Here is a 10120-nt window from a genome sequence, read left to right as displayed (position 1 = left end):
CATTCTCTCTCCTGTTATGTTTGACAAATGAGAAAGTGCTTAGGAAGGAAAGAAAACTCTGCCTGAATATAATATTAAAATATTAATATGAAAAGTCATTTGTTACGATTGAAGCCAGTGAAAATTTAAGAAAAATGCAAATGTTGCTTGACTGGTTCATGAATCTCCTACTATTATGCTTTTTTTTTTTTTTTTTTTTTACTTGAATGCATTCTAATTGTAAAATTACCTTCCCATGTTTTCCTGGTCCCCCATGTTGCCTCTAGACTTGAAGTGGGTACTTTAATGTCTCTTTTTCCTCTGGCACACCTATGTACAGTTTATCACAGAATCCCTTCTTTATATAACGGCAGCAACTAACAGCATCTAGACTGGACCAAACATTTATCCCATGAAGTTCTAAAAAGTATGTAAAATCAAGTGTTAAATTTGGTTCAAACCTTCCTGGTATGCAGCACCAATAAGGAATGTTGATCAGTCTTGAAACTCAAGGCAGCTATAAGATAAAAGCAAGCCAATCCCTCCAGAGAAAAAATTCTTATTAAAAAGGCCAGAGACCTTTTCCTCCTGATGAGCCTCATCAAGAGGAATCTGTAATGTTATAGATAACATCCTGATAATAGATAAAACAGCAAGATTCACAAGACTGTTTCTTTCTGTACTCCCAACCCTCATAAGTCCAAGAGTTCTATCTGGGTAGTGGCCTACTAATCTGACTTGGTCTTGAGATAGAATTTAATGTTTTGGCTGCTATAATACATTACCAATTACCAAACTCAATTACCTCTCAAAGGCCCCACCTCCAAATACCATTATATTGGGAGTAGGGGCTTCAACAAAAGAATTTGTAGGGAACACAAACATTCAGTATGTAGCACCACATCATCTGCCAAAGTGATCAAAGTGGTTTCATGCTCAGGGCTTAAGGAGACAATGTTAATAGAGACAGTAATGTTAATCAAGGTGATGAGCTGTAAAGAAGATAAAGCAATGTCCCAGTTTCCTCAGGAACAGAGAAGTTAGACTTTAATGTATGTCCAGAAAATTTTTTTAGGTTAAAACTACATTAAAGACACAGGAGGTGGTCTCTTTTCATGTTGTGTTTGCCGCCAAAAATAAGTTATTAAACTAGTCTCATCATTGAATGCACAGTTTTTTTCAAGTTTGCCTCCAGTTCACATAAAAGAAGGTCATTGCCAAGGTTCTGAGATGGAAACCTTTCTGTGGAACCGATTTAAAAAAAAAAAAAAATCTCTGGGGAAATTTTGGCCTTTCTCTGTACACAGCCTAGCCCCATCTGTCCTGCTGTGGGATTCCCAACAGGCCATCCACAATAAGGCAAGGGTCACTGTTGCTGCTCTCTTGGGCTGGGCAGCTCAACAAGTCTATCCAGCAAGCCCCCAGCTTGGCTGATTCAGAAACCAGTTTTATCTGCCCCCAAGGTGATTCTCAGAGGAATTGATTTCTGCCATGGTAAAGTGCCCATCAGGGGTAGAGGTCAATAGGAAATGGAAATGCTGTGCCAGGTGATTTACAAAAGTTACATCAATCCTCACAACAGCACTAACAGATGGTACAGCACCAATTTTATAGCTGGAAACAAAGCTCAGAAAGTTAAGGACCTGCTCAAAGTCCTAGCTGGTACCTGGTGGAGCCAATGGTGGAATGCACATCTGTCTGCTCCACATTCGTTCTCTCCATTGCTCAAAATTGCTTAGCTGAGGAAGCAGGAGGCTTGAAGTCTTGCCAAGCCACTCCTCACTGATCAACCTGAGCCAGTCTCTTTCCCTTTCTTCTATGTGGAATGAGTTGTGCAGAGTAGGGGCATCTAACACAGGGCCCTCAATACAGCTCACCCAGGTTAGCCTGCACAGGATGTTCACCAAAACCAGCGCCTTAGCGGTGAGCTTACACACATGGACTGGCAAGCACAGCCCCCTGACAGAATTTGAGTAGTTTGGCATCAACATGGGAAGATCAGTTCACTTGGCATAGATGGGGCTCTAAAATAAAACGAAAGGACAAAATAAAAAAGGATCGAAAGAAAATTCAAGTCAAAACAAAATTTGCCCTGAAACAGAAGCTTCTGTTTTTCTGCTCCATCAGGTACTTTTGTACTGGGACAAACTGTAAGACAAACTCACATCCTAGTATGACCTAAAAATTGTCAATTTTCAAATCATGCCCTTAAAACTCACAATTTTTAGGTAATATTCAAAAGAATTTGAAACTGGGTGTGAAGATTTAAATTCAATTAGATATACCCAGGTCATCAGACAGTGGACATTTGCAGAAATTTTTTGTTTGTTTTCAAATTGCAAGGCACAGAGCAACCTGGCTCCGCAGGCTGAGACTGTACTGATGTGACTGGAAACTGAATTTCTTATTTGTTATAGTGACCACATCAAAATAAACAGACTAAGCAGAGAGAACTAGGAACTATTCAACTTCACTTTGTTGAGCTACCCTGGGTTCAAAAGAACACGGAATTTCAAAAATTGATATCCAAAGAGATCCCTGAATGTTGATGAGTGTGTACCAGACTTTAAATATTTGTAGTTGCTTTTACAATGGAAACCTCAGGATGGTTCTAAATTACCAAGCATCAGCCCCAACGTGTCTCACTTTCAACAGGAACAGCTGATTGTGCTAAAAAAGCAAGCTCTGTGTACCAAGAGGACATGGTGTCCTAAGAATCCAGAAACAGCCACAGGAACTCTAGGATCTCTTGAAGGATTATGGCTAAGTGACTATCATAGGATGATTTGCTTGTCAGCATCGTTTTCCCTGATATTTGTCACCCCAGTCTTGTCTTCATTCACTCATGTCTCAGGTGGAGCTGACTATACTCCAACAACAACAGTAATTGATAAAGGGATAGAGGAGTAGTCAAACCCAGCCAGTGCGGAGCAATTAGATTCCTGCTGAGGTCACTGCTTGGAAAGGCACAAGACAGCCACTATCTGCCGGACTTAAACTAGAGGGCCTTAAAATGAGGCTATAGATATGGCCACAAGTCACCTGAGAATGAAGACAATGCAGAGCTCAGAGATGTGCTAATGACATCATTTGAACCCCTGGGTCTATCAGTGTAACTTGAGTGTTGCAGGCAGCAGCAGACAGAGCCTTAAAGAGATACAAAATCCAACGGATGATTTAAACATCCTACGAGGGCCAAAGAAATGCCACCCAGAATATAAGAAACAATGGTTCTCAGACCCTAAACATCAGGAAGCACAGGACAGTGATCCCTAAGAGAAGGAAAGCAAACGAGTCCTACAATTGTCCCATCTTACTTGCTAGAGAGATTTTCTTTTTTTTTTTTTTTTTCAGGCTGTAGCACAAGTAGAGCTGAGGGAGAGGGCTCCCTGAGTTGCTGAGACAAAGTTGGGCATGGGGGGGTGGGGTCAAGGTAGCTAGCATTCACAGGGCTGAGTAATGGAGAGAAGAGAGCTACACAGGAAGAAAGTTCTAGAGATCTACAGAGGGTCAGATGAATGCTGGTCAGTACAGATGGTGAGGAAACAACCCGAGGAACTAGGTGAAGAACCACCTGCAAGGATCACAGGGAGCAGAAACAACCTTCTTTGCTCAAGTGGAGCCAGGAATAGTGTCTGTTGCCATCAACCAATTACCTGTACTTTGTACAGGTATTCACTTCCTTCTATCTTGACATGAGTGACAAATTAAGAACAGCTATTCATGGAGGATTTGCAAAGTACTTATCAGTGATAGGGAAGATTAGCCCTAGACTAAATGCTGGTTCTGGTCCCACGTAACAAACCTTAAAAGCAAAACACAGAAGGATCAAACTGTTCCAAGTAACTTAACCATCTGCAATAAAGCTCCGGAATAGAGGAATACAAAAGTAGGCACCCAACAAAGTTTAGTGTCTGCAATCCAATGAAATCTTACCAGATGAGACACAGGGCAATAAAGCTCATCGTGAAGAGAAAACATTTCAACAAACAGAAATGCCACAGATGACAGAATTAATAGACAAAGACATTAAAACATTATAACTATATTCCACATATTCAAGAAGGTAGAACATTAAGATATAGAAAATATTTTTAAAGGTCCAAAATGGACTTCTAGAAATGACAATGTCTGAGATGAAAAAATTGCTAGATATATCTGTAGAATATTATCATTTATAAATTGAATTTAAACCTTAAGAAGAACTGGGTTGGGGCACCTGGGTGGCTCAGTCGGTTGGGCGGCTGCCTTCAGCTCAGGTCATGATCCTGGGGTCCTGGGATCGAGCCCGGTGTCAGGCTCCCTGCTCAGCAGAGAGCCTGCTTCTCCCTCTCCCTCTGCCTGCCACTCTGCCTACTTGTACTCTTTCTCTGTCAAATAAATAAAATCTTAAAAAAAAAAAAAAAGAACTGGGTTTTTCAGATTAGGTTTAATGAACCAGAAGTCAACTTTTTTTTTTATTTTAGAAAGAAATTGAGAGAGTGTGCATGCATGAGTTGGGGGAGGAGCAGAGGGAGAGGGAGGCAGGGAGGGAGAGTCCCAAGGAGACTCCCTGCTGCATGGGGAGCCCTACGTGGCACTCAGTCTCACAAACCTGAGATCATGACCTGAGCCGAAATCAAGAATCGAATGCTTAACCAACTGAGCCACCAGGTGCCCCCAGAAGACAACTTTTTAAACAAAAATAGCTCATAAGTATTTTTTGTGACCAAAAACTTACACTGACAGGATCAAGACATTCCTGGAGCTCTTTTCTTTTTTTTTCTGTCCAATTACCTGTATCAGTAAGTTTATTTTTTGGCTTCAGACAGTTTGAGAGGAGTTTCTACTATTTCCGGGGAAAATAAGTCATGAAATAATTGGACAAATTCTGGATAATCTATCACTTAACTGGTTTTGAGGAAATGCATTCTGTTTCACAGAACTGCTAAAACTCATGCTGATGTGGACATAGATTCAGAATTGAAATGTGCCCAGAGAATCCAAGCCACAATTCAAGAAGTCCCTAGTCTGTTGGGTACCAGGATTTTCCCTTTAAAAAAAAAAAAAAAAAAGATTTTATTTATTTATTTGAGAGAGATCATGAGCAGGGTGGAGGGGCAGAGGCAGAGGTAGAAGCAGACTCTCCGCTGAGCAGGGAGCCCGATACGGGGCTCAATCCCAGGATCCCGGGATCATGACCTGAGCCGAAGGCAACTGCTTAACTGACTGAGCCACCCAGGCGGCCCTAAGTTACTTACACTAAGCCTACAACTATAAACTTCTGTGAGGATAAAATTGATTAAACTGTTTTTGGACTACGTTTTGTTTGTGCTGCTAAAATAGGTTTTAAATTGTTAATTCTGTGAGCAGTTTTTTTAAATTACGCAGTTCACACACAAATTTCTGGTCAGGTCTCTTCTACTTTAAAAAAAAGCTCAGATTATATAATCTTCAAGTGTGCTACCATCATTAATATTCCAAGATTACAACCAAAGTCACAGAAGACTGATTTATAAACATCTATTCCAATTTCTAAGTTAACATAAACCAAGAATCAGCAATGATCGATTGCATGGATCATATAAGAGCCAGAAGAGCAAAGAATAGGAAACAATTTTAAACTTCTGTATCCTTCCTGAGATTCTCTATACACACATAGTAAATGTATATAACTTTTTTTTACACATAGAGCATCATACTGTATGTAGTGTTGTGCAGCTTACTGTTTTTGTTGTTAATTTAACTATATATGACAAGAACTTTGTTAGGTGCTCTAAATGTTAGGTCGTTTAATTCTAATTAAAAAACTTAAGCAAATAGGTAATACAATCCCTGCTTTACAGGTAAGGAAATACAAGGTTAAGAGTTCAGGTACTATCCAAGATCATTCAGTGAGTAAGTAGTGGAATTTGCACTGGCCAGATGTGAGTCTAGAACCTTTTCCATTTGACATGAGGAATTAGAGGATAATAGAAATATTAGGATATTAGGAATGAAAGGGGAGAAAACTAAGATACTTAGATACTCTGGGGATGCTAGAGTTACAGAAACAAAAAGACTTACAACTTCTCTCATTCCCCCAGTTTGGAGACAGTATCTGGGCTGCTTCTAGCCAGTGTATAAGAGTTATGCCATTTTCAGAAATAAAGTTTCTAAGTCCTAATTCAGAGTGGTAGTTTTTAAGAAAGCCTCTCAGAAGTAAACCCAGCCTCTCACTGGGTTTAACTAGACCCAGTACAGACAGCCCTCAGCACATGATTGGCCCTCCACTCAGCTCCAGATAGCACATTCGGTCCTTGAAAGAAAAGGCCGTTTCCAGTATCTTTCCTAAATGTTGGTGTTTGGGCAGTGGAGTATCAGCTGAAAATATTCCTTCATTATATAAATTTGAATATATCCATACCATGGACCCCATGAAGCTGCAAAAAGTCATGAGGAAACTCTTGCTGTACTATTATAGGATGGTCTACAAGACTACAGATACATTATTAAATTAGCAACGACAACAAAAAACTGTAGAACACTACATATAGTATGATGACCTATGTGTAAAAAAAAAAAGTTATATACATTTATTACGTGCGTATGGAGAATCTCAGGAAGGATACACAATAAATGGGCAATTGTTTGCTTCCTGGAAAGGGAACTGGGTGCCTGGGGCCAGGGATGGGAGGGAGGCAGTGAGGTTTTTCACTGTAGACCCCTTCCATGCTTAGAATTGAGTTCCATGTGTATATTATCTACTTCATTAAAAGTGAGAGGGGGGAAAGCCCTCTTTTGCTATACAAGGAGACAATAGGTAGTTTTAGCTCATGAAATCTAATCACAAGTCTGAGGGAAACTTCCAATTTCCTATTTTACTCTCTCCCTCTGTAGCATGGGACACCGTTGGCTACTCCCTTCTTGAGATTCTCTTTCCTTGGCCTCTTTGTCCTAAAGTACCAATTAGAGTCATTTGATTTGCAGTATGTTCCCATCATTCCTAAGATTCAGACACCCTGGTTAAGCATAAAGGTAAGAGGAGTGCCCGCATGGCTCAGTTGGTTGAGTGTCCCACTTGATTTCGGCTCAGGTCATGATGTCAGGGTTGTGGGATCGAGCCCCACATTGGGCTCCCTGCTCAGGGGGGAGTCTGCTTGAGATTCTTCCTCTCTCTCTGCACCTCCCCCGCCCAAAATATATACATAAATCTTTTTTTTTAAATCAAGTTAAGGAAGTGTCACTGGATTTGTCATTGAATACTCTGTACAGGTACAGCTCACTTCCTTCTATCTTGACATGAGTGAAAAAGAACAGCTATTCAGTACTACAAGGGTGGTCACTAATGTCTGTATTACAAAATATTCATCCCCAACAGAGCATCTGGAACCAGACTGCCTGAGTGTAACTGCAGCCTTAACTCTTATTGACCGTGCGGCCCTGGGCAGGCTATTTAATTTCTGTAAACTTCGATCTCATCGTCTCTAAAAGCAATTTCATAAAGTCGCTGTGCCGATTACATGACATCATCCATGCAAGTGTCCGTTCCAGGGCCTGAAGCTCAGGGCATGTCAGCTACGAGTAGGTGCTGCACTCTAAGTTCAAAGGGCAAGACGGTGCCTTCCCTTCAGGGGGCTGCCAACTCGTCCACATGAAGACCTTGACAGCCACAAGGGGCCGTGGGCTGTTTTGGAGTGGTTCTCACAAGCCTGAAACCAGGAGCTGCCCCTCCACGCTGCCATCTTTGGGTTCTACGTGGCCACCTCAGAGACGTCCCAAGACCTTATTAAAGACTGGTGTCACTGTTCAAAAGGCTGCTACGGCCATCACACAAGCTCTAGGGCACAGGCATAAAATTCTGTAGACAACAAGGCAAGATTCTGCAGCCCATTCTGCACCCCTCCCAGCTGCACAAAGTTGGGCTCAAAGGCACAGCCCCCCCACCACGTGTACACAATCGTATTCCTCCAGTCAAGGGGGGCACGTCTCCCTCACCAGCCTCTGTGTAGGCAGCGGTTCAAGTATCTCCTCTTGGAATACCACAAAATGTCCCAACATGTCTCCACGCTGTAGTAACAGGAAGGGAAGGAAGGAAGTCAACCAATTTTCTCAGTCCTCAGGTGCCACCTGTGATTTGCTCTGTGTCCCTCCTGGCACAGAGTCTGATGTGACCAGCCCTGTGTGGTCTGCCTGTGGGTAATGTGTGCCAACTCTCACCTCCTCCTTGGTTGCCCGTGTGGACAAATCCACCAGTGTCTACACCCCATGTATCTGCCTCGGCATGGAGTCTGAAACCTGACACGACATGAAGAGCCTGCTCCCGGGTCTCAACAAAAACCAGGATCCAGCCTGATACGCCCTGGCATTCAGGCTCCCTGAAGTTAGAGAAATGTTTGACAGCCATCAGCCCTCGTGCGGACATCAGGGCAGAGCCAGCCCCAGAGCAATGCTTTGGCTCCGGAGCACACGATGCTCAGGTTTCTACTGAACTGCTTGTGTTTGGAAGCAAAGCAATCACAAAAGGTGAGAGTGGAGTAGACCACGTTGACTGTGAAGCTGGTAAAAATAAAGATAATAGAATCCTCGTGGGACAGTGTGGTCTCGGGACCCTTGGGGTCACAGAAAGACCGGGGGTGCCTGAGTGCAACAGAGCTCCCAGGTATTGGAGCGGGGAAGCCGGCTGCAGAGACTGAGCCAAGGCACGGGCTCTCAGCTCGGGGTTGCCATAAACTGTGATCTGCAGCCCAATCGGGCCACTGCTCCTCCAGCAGGGACCCAACAAGTGGCAGATCCGGGGAGACTCCCCTCCCTCCCCAGGGAGGAGCGGCGCAGAAGCACACTGCAGGGATCTGCTGGGTTTGGAGACTCCACACAGGATCGAGTGCCAGAGATAGAAAAGCTCGGTCACAGGCCAGGTGAGCATGGAGTGCGGCCAGAGACCGGGGGGACGGGAGTGATTACTTTTCTCTGGGGGCGCACTGAGGAGCGGGGCCCCGAGTTCTCAACTCCTCCGAGTGGAGATTGGGAGGCCACCATTTTCACCCTGGTCCTACAAAGCTGTACCAGAGCTTGCAGGGAACAAAAGCTCCTGAGAGCAAACCCGAGCAACTTGCTTAGCCCAGACCGACAAGGGCGGGGCAATTCCGCCTCCGGCAAGGACATTTGGGAACCATGGCAACAGGCCCCTCCCCCAGAATATCAGCACGAACAGCCAGCAAGCCAAGACCAAGTTTACCGATCAAGGAGAATGGGAGAACTCCAGCGCTAGGGGAATACTGCACACAGAATTCATGGCTTTTTTTTACCATGATTCATTAGTTTTTCAAAGTTAATTTTTTTAACTGTTTTTTTTTAATTTTTCTTTTTCCCTTTTTCAACCAACATCTTATCAATCCCTTTTTTTAAAAAAAACTTTTTATTTTTCATTTTTAGAGTCATATTTTATCCCTTCATAGTAGTTACCCTTATTTTTGGCATATATATATATATAAATTGTTCTCTCTTTAAAATTTTGAGATAGTTTCTTCTAACAGATCAAAATATACCCTAAATCACTAGTGTATGGCTTTGTTCTAGTCTCCTGCCTGATCACATTCTTTTTTTTTCTTTCGTTTTTCTTTTTTCTTTAATCTTCTTCTTTCTTTTTTCAAACAACTTCTTATCAATCCCTTTTATAAAATCTTTTATAATTTTCATCTTTACAGTCATCTTCCATCACTTCATTGTATCAACCCTTATTTTGTACATATATAAGTCTTTCTTCCTTTAAAATTTTAGGAGGCACTTTTTTCTAACAGACCAAAATATGCCCAAAATCTAGTGTGTGGCACTGATCTATGCACTAGCCTGATCATATTTGATCATATTCGGTTTTTTTTGTATTGTTCTGTTTTTGTTTTTAACTTTTTCTTTTTGTTTTTTTTTTCTTTCTTTTCTCTTTCTTTTTTCTTTCTTTCCCTTTCTTTCCCCTGGTTTCAGGTCTTTTCTGATTTGTTTAGAGTATATTTGCTGGGGACATTGTTAACCTGGTAGCATTTTGTTCTCTCATTCATCTATTCTCCTCTGGACAAAATGACAAGACAGAAAAAATCACCTCAGCAAAAAGAACAAGAGATAGTACTGTCAGCCAGGGACCTACTCAATACGGATATTAGTACGATGTCGGACCTAGGGTTCAGAA

This window comes from Eumetopias jubatus, unplaced genomic scaffold, assembly GCF_037043125.1.
Source record: "Eumetopias jubatus isolate StellerSeaLion01/CBP00866 unplaced genomic scaffold, mEumJub1_p1.0 scaffold_7, whole genome shotgun sequence".
Taxonomy (NCBI): domain Eukaryota; kingdom Metazoa; phylum Chordata; class Mammalia; order Carnivora; family Otariidae; genus Eumetopias; species Eumetopias jubatus.
The sequence above is the reverse complement of the archived record's forward strand: the minus strand, read 5'-3'. Positions refer to the sequence as shown.